Here is a 20,810-nt window from a genome sequence, read left to right as displayed (position 1 = left end):
GTCTTCATAAATAGTTGGCTGAGGAATCTGGCCAGCAAATTCAGGAGCCCAAATCCTACAGAAGCCTGCTACCCTTGAAGAGTGTCCTCTCGTCTAAGAGAGTGTATAGATTAGGATAGGCTGAACTCATTAAAGCCTCAGGCTACATTTCCCCCTCTAATATCATCCCCAAGTAGGTAACTCAAGACTGGCATAATTGAATGTTTCCTGAAAGATCCTTTGTCCCCTGGGAAATGCCCTTATCAGATGCCCCACAATATAGCAAATACTGCACATAGTGGAGTGAGTTAGAATGGGGACTCAATCAGTCACTGAGATACTAGACTAAGACATTCAAGTAAGTGGTAACTGTCTCTGAATTCCTGGGACAGACCCATCCAAGTGACTTGTTTGCCTTATGAGTCAGATATTTGAAGGCAAATAGGAGCTGGCTGTTAGGATTTGAAGGTGTCCTTCAAATTAAAAACAGAGCAATACATTGTGTAAGGCAGGGTCTAAGTCGGGAGGATGTAGCAGTTGGTGACCACAGGCCAAGGGAGGCCATAGCCTCATTGATTAGCCAGAGGTCTTGCCCTAGCCCCATTTTATTCAATCCTGTCTTACTTTTTTATTTTTGGTTTTTTGAGATGATTTCTCTATGTAGCCCTGGCTGTTCTAGAACTCATTTTGGTAGATCTAACTGGTCTCAGAGATCCACCTGCCTTTGCCTACTGGTTGCTGGGATTAAAGGTGTATGACACCATGGCAATTTTTTTTTACTTTTTAATTGCTGTGACAAAGCATGATGAAGGCAACTTAAGAAAGTGTTTGATTTGGGTCTTGAGGTTCCAGAGCATTTGAGTGCATGAACATCATGGCAGGGAGCACAGCAGCAGCAGACAGGCAGGCACTGTGCTGGGGTGTTAGTTGAGAGCTCACATTTTAATTCACAAGCACAAGGAAGAGAGAGCTAACTGGAAATGACAAGGGCTTTTGAAACCTCAAAGCCCATCATCAGGGACATAACTCCTCCAACACGGCCACACCTCCTAATCCTTCTGAAATAGTTCCACTAACTGGGAAACAAATATTCAAAAGCCTATGGGGGTTACACTCATTCAGTCTATCACATTCCACTCCCTGGCTCCCATAGACTCATGGCCACATTATAATACACATAGTACAACTTCAAAATTCCCCCATAGTCTTTCACAGTCTCAACATGGTTTAAAACTCCAAAGTTTCTTCTAAATTGCAACCTCTTGTATAATCACAGAGGGAATTTACACACTTCTAACATAATGGCACAGAATATATATTATCATTCAAAAATGAAGGAAATGGAGGATAGTGAGGAAATACTGGACCAAGCAAGACCAAAATCCAGCAAGGCAAACTCCAAACGTCTGATATCAAAGGGCTTAGATGGCTCTCCCCATCCAACTTTGATGGCTGCTGCAGCACACTCCCCTCTCTCAGGCTGGTTACATTCCCTGCCTGAGGCTTCATTCTGGCAGATGTTTCACTGCCTTGGCATCTCCATCATCCTGGGGTCTCTAAAGCAATTCATGCTTCATTTTCTTTCTGCAGGCCTCCATGCTGGGCATCCCCTGACAAATAGCCTGCCTCAGTGTTTTGTTGTTGTTGTGTTTGTTTTTGTTTTTGTTTTCCACAGAGGAAGATTTCATAACCCCTTTATTCATGTATCCTTCTTGATTCTAAAGGCAGAACCACTTGGTCAGGGCTCCATGTAGGCTGCCAGATTGGGGTGGAACCCAGCCTTCTCTGTTATGTAATATTATTTTAAGGTGTGTTACATTTGTTTATGCTGTGGAACATTTGTTTAATGATGCAAAGATGTGTTGCATTCTTTTATGTTGCATTTGTTTAACTCTGTGAAGCTGTGTTTTTGTGCCTGTCTAAAACACCTGATTGGCCTGATAAATAGCTGAATGGCCAGTAGCAAGGCAGTAGAAAGGATAGGTGGGGCTGGCAGGCAAGGAATAAATAGGAGAAATAGAGGGATTGGGAAGCAAGAGAGAATCAATTAGAGAGGAAAGAAGGGGCCAGCAACTCAGCCACATAGCCAGACACCAAGTAAGAAGGGAAGAAAAGATATACAGAAATAGAGAAAGGTAAAAATCCTAGAGGCAAAAGGCAAAGGGGATAATTTAAATCAAGAAAAGCTATCAAGGTAGGACTGAACTAGGCCCCCTGAATACAGATGATAATGGTGTGGCTTGGGCAGTATATGAGGCCACTGGCAGTGGGTCTAAGATCTAACACTAATGGATAAACTGACTTAGTGGAGCCCATTCTATATGGAGAGATATCTTGCTCACCCTAGGCTCATGGTGAGGTGGGGGTGTTGGTCCTAATTCAATGAGATGATAGGACAGACCTAATTGACTTCCTAGGGGAGGCCTTAACCCTCCCTGAGAAGAGGATGGAAGGTGGAGTGGGGGAAAGGTGAGGGAGTTAGAGGAGGGGGGGACTGGGATCAGAATGTACAAAATTAATTTAAAAAGTTGGCAAGGAACAAGCCAAGCTAAGGCTGGGAGTTCATAAGTAAGAAGTAAGTCTCTGTGTGTGATTATTAGGGAGCTGGGTGGTGGGCCCCCCAAAGAGCAAAAAGGGTAAAAAGGAAAACACACTTCCTTGAGTTAAATTTGCATATGTCTTGATCTTTTATTGCTTTTTAGGAACAGAAAATTCCTTAGACATTTTCCTTTCACAAGTTGCAGGGTTAGCTGGATGGGATCTTGCTTTGAGGGTGTCTCTCTTTCTCTCTCTCTATTCCATTTCCCAGGCCTCCCCTTATCTCTTTCAGCACAAGCCAAGGCTCCACCTTACATCTCCCGGTGCTCTTTTTCTCCTCAAACTGTATATTTTTAATTTCCTTTTGCCATGTTCTTTTTCAATGTACAGCTGCATAAGACTGAGCACTAATAATCATGCTACAGAGTCAATATTAGGCTGTCTTAACATCTCCTCTGCCAACAAAAATTATTACAAAACTTTTCAATTCAACCTCAGACAGATTTTTAGGACAAGGACAAAGAACAACCACATTCTTTGCCAAAATATCACAAGAATGGTTTCTAACCCAGTTACTAATATTATTCCCTTCTGAAACCCCTTGAGTTGGGCCTCTTTAGTCTATGTTGCTCTCAGCATTATTCTCATCCAAGCTCCTACTAGGATGACCCATTAAGCTCCACTTAGAGCATTCACCCACTTTCCTTATCCAAAGTCCCAAAGTCTTCCACACTAAAAAACAAAACAAGAAAAAAACAAAAAACAAAACAAAACAAACAAACAAAAAAAACAGCATAGATTCATGTCTGTCAAAGCGATGGTCCACCCACTCCTTGGTACCAATTTCTGTCTTAGTTACTGTCATTGTTATAGTTTCCATTGCTGTGAAGAGATACCATGACTGAGGCAACTCTTATAAAGGAAAGCTTTTAATTGGGTCTGGCTTACAGTTCAGAGGTTCAGTCCATTATCATCTCCATTATCATCATGCTGGTGGCACACAGGCAGACATGGTGCTAGAGAAGGAGCCAAGAATTCTGCATCTGGATCCACAGGCAGCAGGAAGTGACAGTGACATGCTGGTCAGGCTTAAGCTTTCTGAGACCTCAAAGCCCACCCCCTAATGACGAACACACCTACTCCAACAAGCCATACCTCCTATTAGTGTCACTCCCTATGAGCCTGTGAAGGGCATTTTATTCAAACCACCGCAGTTACCTTTCAATTGCTGTAACAAAACATGACAAACAATTTATAAAAGAAAATATTTGAGTTTCAGAAGGTTAGAGTCCATGACCATCATGGCATAGAGCCTGGCAGCAAGCAAGCAGGCCATGGTGCTGGAGCAGTAGCTGAAAACTTACATTTGATTCACAAGCACAAGGCAGAGTGAGCTAACTTGTGATGGCAAGGGCTTTTGAAACCTCAAAGTGTTCCACTAATGGCACATCTCCTCCAACAAGGCCACACTTCCTAATCCTTCCCAAATAGTTCTATCAACTGGAGGCCAAGTATTTGATTACATAAGTCTATAGGGGCCATTCTCATTAAAATCACCCCATTTTTAGGGGCTTGGATATTCTCTCAATAATCTCTGCCTTTTAAGGACTAGAGTGATGGGCGTTAGTCCCCTTCTTGTCTCTGGTTTGAGTGGGTGCTGTGTTGACTGGGAAAATACATGGCATCCTTAAAATGTATCAGGACTGGTGAAGCAGTTGTAGCCCAGCTTTATAGTTCCCCAATCAATCCATTTTTATTCTCTATCAGGAGTAAACATGAGTTTTATAGTTATACGTGGCAATGGGAGAAGACATGAATGCCCAGTAAAGGAAGCAGTTCTCAGGTACTATGGGGAAATAATACTGGAAATGGAGGCCCCCTACCCATTTTTCAGGCAAGAGATTGCTACTTTACATAGCATTTTTGAAATTTGTCTGACAGTCCCCAAAAGGTTGGGATAAAGCTAGACCTTGAGTCAGGAGAGAAAGATAATATGAAGAATCAGGCTCCCATACCTACAAAGTTGACCATATGCTGTCCTGTTTCCTGGGACACCACAGGTTAGTCTGATATGATAGGAATCTGGAGATGGTACCCTGGTACCTGACAATGTTCAAATGAGGGAGATAGTCTTGGGCTTTGGGGGCTTTGGGACATATGGTTTCTCAGTGACTGCTTCTGCAGTTAAAACAAGATCTGGGCAAGGGTCAAAAACATTACCCTTATGGCCCTCCTCTTTGCGGGTGGGCGGGGGGCATCCCTGCCAGAAGTATCCCAGCTATCCACAGAGAAAACAATCCCCAGAAGAGCCTGTTTATGATGGCCCTTCCCTGGGTGACTCTCAAGATCAATAGGTCTGTCTTCCTTTCACTTTGTTTCCAGGTCTAATTTGGTGGTGCTTGGGACCAGTTGATTCAAGCTCTTGCTGATTAAGGCACCAGCCTTTTCAGTTTAGTTTTCTGTGGCTATCTGGGGGCAGATTGAGTTGGGAGATTGTCTCTCAAGGGAACCCCTCCTTCGAGGGACTATGCTGTTGAGTTTCCGGATTGCATCTCTAGAGAAAGTAACAGGAGGTTTCGGCTCCCTTTGCAGACAGCAGGGAGAGGCTGGAGGACTTTATCCTTTTTTCATCGCAGCATCTCCATTATGTGATAGACAGTTGTTTCCCACACTAGGCTTCCACCTGATCAGAGGAGTTCTAAGGATACTGATTGTGCACCAGTGGGGTCATGGCCATGGGACACATGGAAGGCATTGGCCATGTCAGTTACCTTCCCTAATACCATCTGTTCCTCCACTGAGGTTAGGCTCTGCTCTGGAATAAGCATAACAGTGCTCCAAGTCACAGAAGGTGTTTAGTTGCTAGAAGGCCTGTAAATACTGGTCTGGATATTCAGCAAAGCACCTAGCTTCTTTTTTACATGCTTTATTCCAGAAAGCACTAAGACAAAGTTGGGGCTGTCCTCTCCAGTTCTAACCCCCTATAAAGGGAGTATCCTTGGTACCTCAACATGGGGTCTAGAAGTATCTGGATGAACCTCTGATGGCCCCTAAAGTGTGAGGGACAAATCTATGAAGGAGGTGAGGTGGGGTATGGGGGTTCAGGAGCACTGAGAAGAAGAGGAGGGGATGGAGGTAGGAACTAGGGTTGATAATAGGGAAGGACCCTTGAGCTTTAATGAAGAAAGACACATCCTGTGGAACACAGTCAACATAGCACATCTGATTGGAATTACCCAGCCAATTCAGGGTGATCTGAGGTCAAAGGTTAATTGCATGTAAAGCACTGCTTTCTTTTGCTTTTGTTCTTAAAGAGTGGTGTTATAATTAGGGTTCTTCTGGAGTGGTATGCTGGCTAGTTTTTTGTCAACTTGACAACTTCTAGAGTCATTTGGGAAGAGGGAGCCTCAAGTGAGAGGTTCTGCCACCAGATTGGCCTTGACGACAATCTTTGGTACATTTTGTATTTACTTATGATTGACATGGGAGGACCTTGTCCACTGTGTACAGTGCTGTTCCTGGACTGTTGGTCCTGAGTATTGTAAGAAAACAGGCTAAACAAGCCAAGAGGTGCAAGCCAATATATAAGCGGCACTCCTCCATGGCCTCTGCAGCTCTTGCTTCTGAGTTCCTGTCCTGACTTCCCTCAACAATGGAGTATGACCTGGGCATTGTGAACTAAAATAAACTCTTTCCTCCCCAAGTTGTTTATGGTCATGATGTTTTATCACAGTAACAAAAATCCTAATAAAACAGATGGCTATTTCTCATTATCCGCCAGGGGGCCTTGAAACCAGGCTTCTTTGGGGCAAAATAAAGACTCCTTTGCTTGAAGTTTGGGGGATGAAGTGCTGCCCACTGTTTGAGAAGGCAGCAGAGTGGAAATCTCAAAAGAATCTTGGGATTAGTTTGTCCCATATGTGGTGATGGAAGAGGGAAGACAAAGCATCCCTGGGTAGAAGTTATCCTCTCTCTACCCACATTCCCTGGCCTCTCTGGAGTAGCAGCTCCAGGCTACACTAGGGAACAGCTGGTGCAGACCAGAAAAAAGGTCAAGGCAAGCAGAAGGGCTTCCACAGCTATCCATGGCTCTGCTACACCATCTGATTGGCTCCTTTTCCTACCCATGAGGCTTCTGCTTGAAGGACCCTGGTCCCTGGTCTCCCATAGTTCCTCAAATATCTCTAATAGTACCATCCCTCAAAACAAAAGGTTTGCTATCTGATTTTTGGAGGGAGGGTTCTGTGAGGCAACAGAAGCTGATCACCCCTAAACTTGTAAGAGTTTGACGGGAAATAAGTCAGTTTGGGAAAAGTGCTGTGCCAGTTGGTTTCTTTAAACTGTCAGGTGAGAGTCATCTGGGAAGAGGAAGCCTGAACTGAGAAAATGCCTTCATTATATTGGCCTATAGACAAGTCTGTGGGGCATGGTTAATGACTGATGGGGGAAGGCCCCACCTACTATGGGCAGTTGGTCCTGGGCTGTATAAAAATGAACTGAGCCGGGTGGCCACAGGATATCACAGAGGAGTTGTGGGAAGGATCTAGTGAGGATGGAGTACCAGAAACCAGAGGCTTTGAACCAGACCAGTGACTCTTTGCAACAAACATTTGCTAGTAAAGGTGATAGGACTAAAGGTTATTCTTTATGACACCCCGAAGCCCCCAGTGCCACTAGGAGGAATGAAGAGTTGTTGGAGAGGCAAGAAAGAAGGAGAAGAAGCAAAGAGATTTGTTGTTGTTTTTATTTTTTTTGTTTGTTTGTTGTTTTCTTTTGTGTATTGGGGAGGGACACAGCACAGGTAAGGGGAAGGATATGGGGGGACTGGGAGGTGAACAAAATCGGGGTGCATGGTGTGAAACTCCCAAAGAGTCAACAAAGAAGTTACATTTAAAAAAAAAAATGAACTGAGCCAGCCATGGGAGCAAGCCAGAAAGCAGCACTTCTCCACGGCCTGTGTTTCTAGGAGTCCCCAGGTTCCTGCCTGACTTTCCCCAGTGATGAATTGTTAAGCTGTGAAGATGAAACAAACCCTTTCCTCCTAAGTTGTTTTTGGTCAAGGTGTTTATCATAGCAATAAAAAGCAAACTAGATTAGGCATGGTAGCACACAGCTTAAAACCCACTCGAGGCACAAGCAAGAGGATCTCTGAATTTGAGGCCAGCATGGTCTACATAGTGGGTTCTATGACAACCAAGGCTACAAAGAAAGACTGTGTCTCAAAAAACAAATGAGAAGGGGGAGGGGGAGGAAAGAGAAAAGAGGAAAGAAGAGGAAAAAAGAAAGCAAACTAGGTAAATCTCTTATTCCTAGGAGTCATCAGATATAATGGGCCCCTGGCAGATCTGGTGAATATTTGCCAGAACACTATCAGCTGCAGTAATGACAGTATTTATAACACAAATAAATAAATGACCCAGAGACTGATATTGGGCTTCAAACTTCAAGCTGAATATCAGAAAAGGAAAGCAGCCACTCTCACCTCTAGCTCAAGCTAAAATGGCTGATACATGCACAAACTCTTCCCCCAAGTCTCAAACTGTAAGCTCTCCTCAGTGTGGCTAGAGAATGAATCCTCCTACCTTCAGTGTGACTGGAAAATGAATGTTCCTAACCTTAGTGTGGCTGGAGAGTGAATGCCCCCCTCCCTGAGGCCTTGCTTCTGTCTTATATGTCCCTAATGTTGGGATTAAAAGTGTGAGCTCTAAATCTCTTTTAGACTGATCCACTGTTGTGTAGATCTGGTTGGCCTTGGACTCACAGAGATCTGTCTACCCATCACCTCCTATCTTCCAGCTATTGGGATTAAAAGCATGTGCCTGACTTCTATGACCCGTGGCTGACTTTGCTTTCTGAATCCTCAGGAAAGCTTTAGTCATTTTTTAGTCATACTAAAAATGAGTAAGGCTGGCAAAGCAGGCAGCAGCTGAGTAAATGATCACTGTCATCCCCAAATCCTGTTGTAATTTTTAATCAGGTATACCAACCTTGAAATCTTCAAATCCCAGTAAGATGTGGGGGGGGGGGATCGAGGGGAGGGTGATCTTTGATTCTTAAACAAGCTGCCACAACTGTTATAAGGGACCTTGGCTGAGGGGCGGCCATCTAGAAGTTCTGTTGAGCTTGTCCTTTGAAATGAGGAACAAATGCAACAGACTGGAACCACCGCCTGGGTGTAAGAGTACCTTAGCAGTCAGGAGCCAAGAAATACCACCAAGTCACACCATGCAACAAACCTCACATAAGAGATTTATTGGGGGGGGGGTGTTGGAGAAATGGCTCATAGATTAAGAGCACTGACTACTCTTCCAGAGGTTCTGAGTTCAATTTCCAGGAACCGCATGGGGGCTCACAACCATCTGTAGTGAGATCTGGTGCCCTCTCCTGGCAGAAAGGAGTATATGCAGATTGAGGGCTCACAGATAAAATAAATACATAAAATCTTTTACAAAATAATAAATAAAGGATTTACTGGGGAGACAGAATGGTGGCTGCCTCTGAGCAGGAACAGAGACAGAAATGGGCTGATGGGGAGCTTTCTAGGGGGTTTGGAGCATTCACAGTGAGCTAGAGGAAAGGGATAGGCCAGAGCAGGCTGATTTTCCAGTGGTCTGTCACCCTAAACTGGGGAAGGGGAAAGTGACACTAGGAGGCACCAGCAGGGCTCCAGATAAGCAGCATATGAAAGCTGCAGGCATGGAGAAAGAAGAAGCCCCAGAGTTGGGAGTCCACCAGGAGAGGCTACAGAATGCCAAGTCTCCCTTCCTTTCCTGATACTGCCCCCCAACACACACACACACACACACACACACACACACACACACACTCACTCACACACACACTCACACACACACTCACACACACACACACACACACACACCTTTCCTGACTCCCTCCCCCTTCTTCCCCATTGGTCTCCCCAGGCTCTTTTTTTTTTTTTTTTTTTTTTTTTTTTTTTTCTACTATGGGATTTTTCTTCCAGATGTCAAAGTCCTTGTGGGAGAAAGAAACCCAGGAGCAGGAAACAGTCCTTCTTGTAAGGGACTGAGTTCCTGCTTTCCAGGTTGGGCTAAGTCCCCTGCTCCTCCTGTAACATGACACTTCAAACAGATGGGCAGATGGAGTGTACAACAGCCTCACCTGGACTTCAGAAGGAGGTAATATCTAACACCGTGATGCAATGGCCTCCATACAACTGTCACCTGACCATCCAGTGTGTGTCTCAAGATGCCAACAGGCAAAGAACTCTGGACTGTCACCAGGACTTTAGTTCAACTTGCTTTCTATCCATCCAGGCCTGGTCCTACACTTGTTCCTCATTTCTTTGGCCCTGAACCTCTGCAGCTCTCCAGGGCCTGCCCCTTGACTCTGAGTTCAATAGCTCTCCAATAGAATTCCTAACATCTTTCCTAAGTCACTGGAGAGACTGTAAAGAACCAGCCTGCCTCCATTTTAGGTTTAAAAGCTGTCTTATAGTAAAGACAAACTAGGTTCATTCCTATTATGATTAAGCCTTTGCTTCTCAAGGATTAAGCTATGTCCCACTGGCAACCTTCACTACAAATGGTCTGTACTGCCTTTTCTAGGAAAGGAAACAAAGTCTTTGTTTCAAAAAGTTAATAACCATCTTGCAACCCTACCTTTGTTTCAGAAGGGTTGTTATGGCTATCTTGTTTATGACTACCTGTTGGTATGCCCACCTTGCAATCATGTCTTCTTTTCAGGAGGTTGCTATGACTACCTTGTTATGTTTATGTTCTGATCTTGTAATCCCACCTATTTTGTCCACCATTTGGAGACTTCCTGCTCCTAATCTACAAAAACTTTGTCTTCTACATCTAAGATTGACATCTCAACCCAGCCACCTTAGGGGGAAACAGCCCATGTACACGAGTAAACAAGCTTGCTTTAATAATTTGGCCATGATGGTTTGGGTTAATGACCTTTATCCTACCATCTTTGGGACTTAGAACTGCACCTCCATTAGCTCTCTTCCTTTGCCTCATGAAGGCTCTTTAAATTCTGTCAACTTTGCTGTAGGCTTTAAAACCTTTGTTGACATTCTATAGTGTGTGTGTGTGTGTGTGTGTGTGTGTGTGTGTGTGTGTGTGTGTTTCACTGTGTGATGTATGATCTGAGAATGTTAATAATCAATGGGATAAAAGAACCTGTTTGCCTCTATCAGCCATCAAAGGAAATCAGGACTACTTGGTAAATTGCAGCTCACAAAACAGAACCTGCAAAGTTAGTGTTATTCAATAAATTCTACTTTGTTGACCGATATAAATGTGTCTGTCCATCTATATTTCTGGCAGAACAGGTTCATGACAGAGCCTGTGGGGCACTCATTCTGCCTGGAGTTACTTGGCACACCAGACCCTTGGGAAGTCTAGAAGAGCAGCCTGGGTTCCATCCCGAGGTCTACCTATGTTAGTCACAACCCTTATATTGGGCAGGAAAGCCAGCCTTTCATGGCGCCCAGCCCCCTTTCCTTGATGAGGATGTGGGCACTGCCCTGGTCAGCACCATGGACAGAGATGCACAGTGTATCATCACCATGACTTAGCATTTTCTGTTAGCCATGGAGGAAAAATGAAAGCCATGAATTTAATTTTACTCTTATATTTTATCCTACCGAATATGTCCAAAGTATCTCACCAAGTGTGAAGCATTTGATAGATTGACCAGATAAGTCCTGTGAGAATGGAAAGATAGTCTGTCTAGGATGCCTGCTGGCCCTCTTGGCTTACCTGTCCAGTGCTCTGTTTGAGGGGGAAGCTGGCCTTGGCCCTGGAAACTAGGGGCTTGAGGCTCAGGACCCCAAATAGAAGGAACCTTCCTTCACCCTGTGACTCCTACAGCCTTTCACTAGCTAAGCTGGGGGAAGGCAGGAGGCAGAGGAAGGAAGCTTGCAGTATTAAAGCCCAGCTCCAAGGCTCTCCTCCTGCCTACATAGCTCTTTGGGACTCCAGGCACGGAGCTCCCCAGCTCCCTGTGGGCGGAAGCAGTGACAGGCGTGGGCTGCTGTTAGCAGGAGAACCGCTTCAGGCTGTATACAGTGCCATACCACTGCCGCCTACAGAGTTAGTGCTGGCTGTCCAGGTCCCTTTCACTCACCTGTAAGTGGCCACAGATTGTAGAGGGAGAGAGAAGAGGAAGCAAAAAGCAAACACTGTGAAGTGAGGGACACAAGTCAGGAGGAAGGGACCCCATTTTGAGAATTTACTGGAGTCACCCTCATGTCCCCGAGTGAGGTCATGTGCACGGCTCTGCTGGTCCACTGCTGAGGAAGCTAAGGATGGCAGAGTGAGGAGGAGAAGATGATGAAAAGTTCAAGGACAGACTGAGGGCAGACAGTGTGGAGGAAGCTGAGATCTCTGCAACCAAGATCCATGATGGTGGGAAGGAGTGACTGAGAAGAAAGGTGAGAGGTTGTATCCTGTTTGGGGATGTTGCATATATGGCAGGAAGATGATTTCCAACCCCCAACCACACACACACACACACACACACACACACACACACACACACACACACACATCACAGATCTCCCAGGCACTGTTCTTCAACCCACAGCCCCCAATCTACGTATAAATGTACACACATGCACACACCTGCTGGGTCTGAGACCTATCCATCAGGGATGCTGTAGTTACCCTAGCTTGGTTCCCATAGCAATGCCTAGAGGGTGGGGGAAGGGCAGAGGTGGAAACACAGAGAAGGTAAATAAAGAGCAACAGCTTTAAAACTGAGCAGCTAGGAGCAGCCAAGAGATCAGCTCCCCTTGCTAAGGCTGCAGCCCAATAAGCAGCTCTGTCCACACTGTTTTCATCCTATGACAAGCTCACAAGCTGCTCTTGCAGACCCAGGCTCAGGGCTGAGGCCTTCGACCTGTCTCTGACATCCCACCTGTGCCCTGGGGCTCACTCTAAATGGTAGTATCCTTGTCATTCAGTGTGTGAGGAGTAGCCACAGCTAGCATTTGCTAACACCTCCCCATGGCAGTTCACATGCATGGTGCTGCCTCTGACCTGTATGTCAGCCCAGCAGCAGCCACAGGAGTTGACAGCCTTATTGACAGGTAAGGGGACACAAGATGGGGGATTGTAGCCACAATGAGGAGGGGGGTGGGCCTGCATTACTCTACTGAGGCAGAAATAATACTGGTCCCACTATTCTATGGGCCATAGCTCATCCCTGGAGTATCACAGCTCTCCTTTAGAATGTGCTGGAGAGATCCTTGAGCAGGCTCTGGGGCTACCACATCTCTTGACATGTCCCTGGTCTTTGAAGCCAGCCCCAGCAGTGACTCCTTGCAGCCCCCATTCTCCCTTGCTCTCAGCTCTCCTCTTCCTTCCTGTGGTACTCTCTGACACCTTGTGATGACACTAGACCTACCTTCATCCCAAGATCAACAACAAGGCTGCTGTCTCCTAGCCCATACTGGGTAATCTAACATGAAGGATCCAGTCTGCCCACCATAAGGGTGGACCAGAGGGCCTCATAAGTGGAGGGGTCGCAGTGGCAAGGTCATGGTAACCATGGCACAGGTTTGGTTGGTTGATCTGGCCCTTGATGGGGAGATAGGCTGAGATTTTGCCTGAGCTACAGAAATGTCTGCTAGAGGAAGGAACCACTCTCCATTCCCTGCAGAAGACAGAGGACCAGAGAGCAGGTGGTAAAGCAAGGCATGTCTGAAAAAAGCTGCTGGGGTCCCAACCCAAGACCTCAGGCCTGGTAGGAAGAACCATTCCTGCTGCCTCCCAGAGGGGAGCAATCAGCAATATGTTCTAGAGCAGAGGGGCTGGGACCCAAGAACCTCACAAGGCCAACATGTGGGTGGTCTTGTGGCCTGGAGCAGACACACACAGGGCCTGGTCTCAAGGGAATCTCTTCCCTTCTCTGGCTTAGATACTTGCTTCATCTCTTCCTGCACATGCCCACTGGCAACCCAAGGGAGACACACACAATCCCCAGCCCACACCCCATCTGTTCTTACAGGGAAGCCCTGTGCAGCAAGGGGTTCACCTGAGGGGTCTGGAGAGAATAAATGTCCATGAGGCTGCCTTCCAGGCTCTGGATATAATGGGAGCCACAAGACTCCTTACCATGGGTGGGGCTTCAAGACATGCAAAGGTCTGGTGAACCACCAGCCTCTTGTTTCATCCAAGGATCAGTGTTGGGCTGCCAGAGGCCAAGTCTATTTCTAGGGCTCTGGAGAGAAAAGTGAACCACCTTCCAAAGCTTCTAACCTCCCTTGTCAGGAAATGTCAGGCAATGTGAGGTGGATGGAACAGAGCCTCTGGGAGGAGAAAGAAGAGGCTCTTGACCATTGTCACTGTCCCTGACTCTGGCCTACAAGGGCACCATCCCCTCATCCCCAGTCGCCCTGAGCATTAAGAAGCAACTGGCATTTTCCAGAGGGACTGGACCAGGTGCCAGGGCCAAGCAGACGAGATAATTACTGGGGTGAACAGAAACTAAAAATAGCCTCCTTCACAGCCAAGCTCCTGGCAGGGAAGACGCCAGACTGCCAGCACCCTCAGCCTGGGACCTGAGTTCTGGAGGAAGGATCACCTGTGTCCAGAACCCAGTCCTCTTCTGGGAGCTGTTGGCCAGGGAGGGGCGGGGAGCTGTCTTGGGGCTGATGCACAGAGAGTCTGTTCTCATGGAAGAGCAAACAAATGCCAAGGCCCAACCTAGAGACCTTGTGGGGTGGCAGGTGCCCAAGGAGAGGTGTAACGGCAGGGCTCCAGCAGGTGTGCAGGAGTCTACACACAGAGATCCCACAAGATATGCCTAGCCCTACCTCCATGCTGAAGAAGTCTCTGAGTTGTCCTAGCAGGGACACACATCTTTGAGGAAGGAAGGGTTACATATTCCTCGGGTGGCTGCTATCCTTGGGCGATGATTGCCAAGCAGGACTTTGCCTCCCTTGGTTCTCTCTCTCTCTCTCTCTCTCTCTCTCTCTCTCTCTCTCTCTCTCTCTCTCTCTCTCTCTCTCCCTGCCAACTAGTATCCTGCCACAGTTTGCACAGGGTGAGGGCCCAGTGTGGGCTTGGAGAGGACACAGAAGCAGCTTCTCAGTGGATACATTCATGTGTCCCTGCCCCACCCTTCCCAGGGCTGTGCCTCTGGAAAGAGAACAAGCCAAGGAAAAGATACACTGTTGGTATATCTGGATGGACAGAGATGACCATCATGAAGCAAATGGTGAGAGCTAGGCAGGATCAGGGAGCAGGATGGCCCCTTGTGGAATGAGAGTTAGAGGGGATCTTGGCAGCCTGAGCATGGCAAACATGGCTCTGGCGGGCCTTGCCCTTCTCCCCCATTTACTTTGCCTTCCTAAAAAAAAAAAATTTAAAAATGTTAGATTCCATTCCTAAAGACCATGTCCTTTATTTAGCCACTTCTTCCTCCTGAGGCTGATTATCAAGGTCCAGCTATCAAAAGCCCCCTTTTAATGCCCAATTAAAATTAAACACCTCATGCTAGCACAGGGTTTCCCCCTTTACCTTTATAGACTCATTGGCCTATTTGTCATGCCTGTCTCCTCTCTATCCAGAATCAGCCCTTTGTCACCTCTCAACACCCTGAAACAAATATCCCTTCCCCCTCGTCCTCTGTCTCCTGTCTTTGTCTCTTTTTCCCTACCCTCTGTCCCTCTGGGGTAAGTAAATCTTTGTGCTGAGAGCTTGGTCTTAGGGGTTCTGAGCTGATACCACTCCTTATAGGGGTGAGGGCAGAGGACATGGAGAGATAGGGTGGGGTTAGGGAAAGAAGGTGGGGAGATGGAAAGGAAGAGAAATAGGGAGCAACAGAGCCAGGGAAAGAAACACAAAGAGAAGAAGGAAGAGGCAGGAGCAGAGGTAGAGACAAGAGGACACAGAGACAATGGAGATAGAGTGACATAAGGAGGGAGACAGAGACAAAGACAGAAATGGGACAGATGCAGGCAGAGAGAGAGAGAGAGAGAGAGAGAGAGAGAGAGAGAGAGAGAGAGAGAGAGCGATGGGAGATGAGAGATGGACATATACAGGGAGACAGAGGAGGGAGGAAATGTGTGACACTGGAGACCAGACTGGTCCCCAGTCCTCTATCCAGGTCTCTCTGCTGGCTGGACCCTGGTGTAGGAGAGGTCATCTAGAGGCAGGGTGAACAGGATGGGAAAAGACAGATGTGAGGAGGCTGTGTGGTTTGCCTGATGACTCCTTGTCTCTCTTGGGTCTCAGAGGCTGATTAGCTGGCATTCATATTAAAAGGTCTTTTTCTGCCTAGAGGACAGTGTTGTGTCTGGATGTCCCGTAGAGCTCTGCATCTGGTGCAGTTCATCACAGATGGGAGCCTGGGCATGGAGAGGCCCAGAAAGAGACTCCTGAAAAGTGTCTGGTGAGAGGCCAGAGTAGCTGCCAGGTCTCAGTCTTGAGGTCCTTTATAGCCCAAGGTGAGGGAGGGTGTTTCATTGTCTGTGGTTGCTAAGTGCGTATGTTGTGTTTCAGATGAGATGCTGCACTACCTGCACAGGTACAATTCTTTGGGAGGCATAAATAGCTGATCAGTTTGTGTTTCCTAACATGTTAGCAGATGGAGGCTGTTTACTGTGTCAGCAAGATGTGGTAGCAGCCCTTAAAATGGAGGGACTTGTCTAAGCCTTGCTTCATGAACAGAGTATCCCAAGCCAGGCACAGCCTGAAAACACTGCTCTTACCTGAATGAGTAGCCGAAGCAGGCGGCAGGGACAGAAGTACCCAGGGCATATCAGACAGAGTGGGGAGGCCTAGGAACCTACTATGGAGCTCTCAAGAGCTGGCTTTTGGTGAAAGCAAGCCCCACTATGCAAACCGGGTGCCCATGTTGTCGTAGGCTAGCCAGCCTCTAGAATGGCCTTGATGCTCTGCCAATACACAGGCCAGGTTTTTCCTAGTAAGGTCTCAAGGAGGGTCTAGGGTAAGTACTAGGGTTTCCTGTGGTGGTCTAGGCAGGGGTCATTCTGGAGTAGGCCCAGAGGGGCTGCTGGTTTGGACTCTATGGGGCAGGAGGGACAGGAGCTTTGAGGTAGGACCTGAGGTAGGACAGACAGGAGGATGCCCTGTGGGTCACCTGTTGACTCTTTACCTTTCTTTGGCCTCAGTTTCCCCACCCACACAAAGAGTAGACATTTAGCTCGGGGGTCACTCCAGATAGAAGTGGGGACTTCTGGACAGAGGATCATGTCCTATGCCTGTTTCCCCCATATAGGGATCCCCACACCCAAGAGAGTGGCTGGCCTGCTTCTCGGAGGAAACAGGCTAATGTATGCCACCCCGTGCCTTCAAAACTAGGGCATAAGCTGGGAGCTCTGGCAGGCGTAGGAGAGCCCCTCCAGAGGAAATAAAAACAAACCGGAAGATAGGAGGCATCTGCAAGTCCTCATTTCCTCCTGTGGAAATGAGAAGTCAGTGTATGACCTGTCAGAGGTAGAAAGCAATGGCTAGAAGTGGGAGTCAGGAGTGGCCCATCGATTGGCTACATGGGTGGTTGTAGTCAGAGGGAACAGAAGGTTGTCTTTGCTCCATCTGAACAGTTCTCTGACCCTCAGCAGAACCATTGCAAACTCAGCCCCTGCCTCTTGCTTTGCCCCACACAGCAAGAAAGTCAAGTTTACAAGGATACAACACAGGAAAGATGCCGAGCTTGGCAGGTGTGGCCAGATACTGAGGGTTCAGTAGCAGGTACCCAACAGGTCTGTCATTGTGAATGTGCCTTTAAACCTGACTTCAAAAGCAGAACTGCAGCTGGCTACACTGCAATTAGAGCAAAGACCTGCCCCCAGCCTCATGAAAGAACCCCTGAGATGGGCTTAACTACAGCAAGCTCACACACATGTCCTCACTGAATTCCTCATCACTATGTGGGCAGTGGCAAGAAGTCTCCAGGGTGGAGGGACAGGAGGTATTCTGTGAGGTAAGATGATAATGGGAGAGGGATGGTACCAGTCCAGACCCTCTGCTTCCTGCCTTGGGCTCTCAGGGTTTTAGGAAAGCAAAATCCAGGGCAGGGCCACCACAGCAGATAGCTCATTGAGGCAGAGGCCCCATGCTATGCTGACAAGGAGGAATCAATGTAGTAAGAAGACAAGGTCTTGGCCCCTCTGGGGCAGGATCCTGGCCCTGGTTGGAACTGACCTTTTGAGGCAAGGGGAAAACTTTGGCCACAGGCTGTGACAACTCACAAGACACTTGAGTGTCTTCCATACCCCTAATGGTGGCAGGCAGAAGCAACTGAGTTTTAACAATTCCTTCCAGACAGGTCTTAAGAGCTGGGGGCCAGTCACAGGCCAGGGCAAAGACATAGGACAACAGACAGATAGATACCCCCTCCTCTTCTGTGACTCTGTCAGGGAATCCAGCCTTAGTCCCCCAGGGAAGGGGGAAGGAGGAAAGACATATGGACAGACAAGTCCAGGTTTGGCTAGTTCAGGCCATCCATTTTCTCAGCAAATCTTTTCCATTCACCTTCCAAGACCAAGGCTAATGGAACCTGCCCAACCCAGGAAATATGTATGGCTGTCAAAAGTCAGAGGAAGAAATACATGTCAGTGTGTGTGTGTGTGTGTGTGTGTGTGTGTGTGTGTGTGTGTGTGTGTCAGGGTGAAACAGGAGCCTACCATCCGTTGACTATGGAAACAGATGTGGGGGTCACCCTGGGTGCTCAGGTGACTGGTGATGGAACGTCTTCCTCCGTGCAGCCTGTGGGTGGCTGGTCCCAGTCACACAGTTGCAATTCTCCACTGGCTGGTGGCAATCCCATCATGACCAGTCCCAGGGTTGGGATCTGTGTATCCCTTGATTCTGAAGGCCACATAGATGTGGGGTTGCTGTGTCCTTGTAGCCTCCACTTGCCTTCACTGCCCTGCCCTCCAGTCAGCTTCAGTGCCCTGGGTTCCCCAAGCCTTGTGAAATGAACCACACTAACTGTTCCTTCCCATTGACGCCTCGCTGTACTTTCTGCCCTGGTCTCATTGTGAGGGCAGAAACACATGCTGTGCCCTGACAGGGCAGGCTGAGAGGCTGACAGGAGGCTCCAGCAAAGTAGGAAAAGCATGCCTGCCACTGGCCGCAGCAAGTCCCTCAGCCTTGAGGCAGAGCCTTCCACTCTTTCCTTTTGCACTCCCACTCTCAGGCTACTTGGCTCTCCCGTCTATCCTCCCCACCTCATCCCCAGAGTTCCCACTCATGTACCTAAGGCCACCCATCTTGTACTAATCCTCCAAACCCCCATATGCATTGAGAGAGAGGCACCCCTAGATTCAGTGTGCTCTTTAAAAGGGGGAGTAAGGATTGCCAAGCCTGATCCTCAAATGTAGCCTGTACTTCAAGGACAGGATGTAGGTGATGTGGACTCTAGGCTCCTTGCTCCATGCAGAGAAACACAGCAAGGCAGGAAGCCAAGACTAGGTTGGAAGGGGTCTAATATGTTTCACTCCTCTTGGAATGGCCTTTTGACTCCTCCCTACCTGGCATTCAGCCAAGTTCAGGGAGGTTCATTCTCCCCAGGTGCAGAGCAGTCTCTTTTACCTTCTTTGTCCATTTGAAAAGGTGCCACACTGGTCAACATCTGCAGAAGGCAGAGGCCCCATACCTGCTCCTGTTCTGCTCTGAGTCCATCCTGTCACAGCCCTGCCTGACTCACTAAAGCTACCTTCTGTCCCATTACCAGGTGAGGCAGACTTGATATCAGAGAAAGACCATGACGTTGGGATATGACCAGAATCCTGCCAAACTGGAGGTACAGAATGAGTCTAAGGGACATTCTGGAGCCCCTGTGATGGGCCCAGCTCAGTTCCAAACCTGAGGCAAGCACAGCTCTCTCTGCCTCAGTTTCCCTGCCCTACTGTAATGGGCAGATGTATCCAGGGCTGGTAAAGCACACAGTGTGGGGAGGATGGGAAAGGAGAATAGGCCAGACCCATTGCCACACCCCATATGAGGCCTTTTGCCTGTTCCTTGGGTACAGAAACAGAAGCATGTCTCAAATGGCTTCTGTTTGGAACGTCTGTCACTCACAGTGGCAACTTGTTAAAAGGAAACCAAGTCTGGTCCCAGGTTCTTAAGAGCAATAGTGTGGGAGCAAGAGAAAGCGGCCTTTCTCTGTGGTGGCACCGCCTCTGCCTCTTCCCCTCCCTCTTGTCAGCACTTTCAGTATTTAAAAGAAACACAGGGGAGAAAGGGCAGAGGCGGCTTTTCATCTTCCCTGGCACTCATGGCTCCTGCTGGCCCTGCACAGGGTGACGACACTTCCTGGCAGCAGGTGGCTTCCTCCTTTCCATCTGTAACCTGCCTCCCAGGCCTCTATTCTGAGTCTGGCAGGCTCTATCCTCCCCTGGGCAGGTGCTGTGCTCCTTCCAGGCACCAGCAGGTGCAGCTCTTCCCAGGTTGGTCCCAGGTTGGGCTGGGCTCCTACCATTCCTGGCCTAGCCCTGCCTAGGGCTCCAGGAAGCAGAGCCCCAGCAGAGGGGACAGACAGTGGGCATCTGCAGATGACTATGGCAGTTGTGATGATCTATTGGGCCACTGGATCATTCAAACACACCCTAATTATGTGGTGCTCCAAAGGTGTCTCAAGTATAGTGAAAGCTCAGAATTGGGCTCTAGGGGTGTGTGTGTGTGTTGGCAGCAGGGGGAGTGGATGTTCATCAAAGCCAATGAGCAAAGCTAAGCCCTCCAGGCTAGTGAGTGATCTTCTGTGAAACCTAGCTTTAGTTATAGCTGCCCATGGACTTAGGCTAGGTTGGTGTAGCCTAGCAATCAAACAGTTCCTTGCCACCGTTCTCACCCTGACTCCTGCTGGCCACGTCACTGAGGCCTGGCCGGTATGGGGCTGGAGCCCCTTTTGTCCACCTCCCCTGCCTCTCAGTAACCTGACATTGTCAGCTGAGGTGACCAGAAGCTTCACAGAGGTGAAGGTTTTGAGGACCTTGGACTGGCTATTCTCAAGGTCTTGAGCCCAATCCTGGATAAAGTTAAAGATGGTTTTCCGTTTTGCACATTTAAAAAAAAAGAAACAAACAAACAAACTAATGGCCAGAGAGATGGCACTTGCCATCCTGTAGACAGGACACTACCCTGTCCCTAGATTCCAAGCTGAGCCAGAATGAGCTCAACTCTGAAAAAAAAAAAAAATCCCTTGCAGCATACCTTGCACCCAGCTTGGGAATTCAGAGACCTGTCCCTGGCTCAGAGTTAACAAACCCTTCTACTCAGGGGCCAGGCTTAGATGCCATCCTGGCCAAGGACTCCAGAGGTGTCTCTGGG

The 20,810-nt window shown here is 47.9% G+C and overlaps 1 protein-coding gene across 1 annotated transcript in view; it reads left to right on the top strand.

The window, feature by feature from the left end:
* The window catches only part of Psca (prostate stem cell antigen), a 1,185,392-nt gene that overhangs the window by 1,123,614 nt on the left and 40,968 nt on the right, over window positions 1-20,810 (top strand). The gene's annotated exons all lie outside the window — the stretch shown is intronic.

This window comes from Phodopus roborovskii, unplaced genomic scaffold, assembly GCF_943737965.1.
Source record: "Phodopus roborovskii unplaced genomic scaffold, PHOROB, whole genome shotgun sequence".
NCBI lineage: Eukaryota > Metazoa > Chordata > Mammalia > Rodentia > Cricetidae > Phodopus > Phodopus roborovskii.
This window is presented reverse-complemented; position numbering and strand designations above follow the sequence as displayed.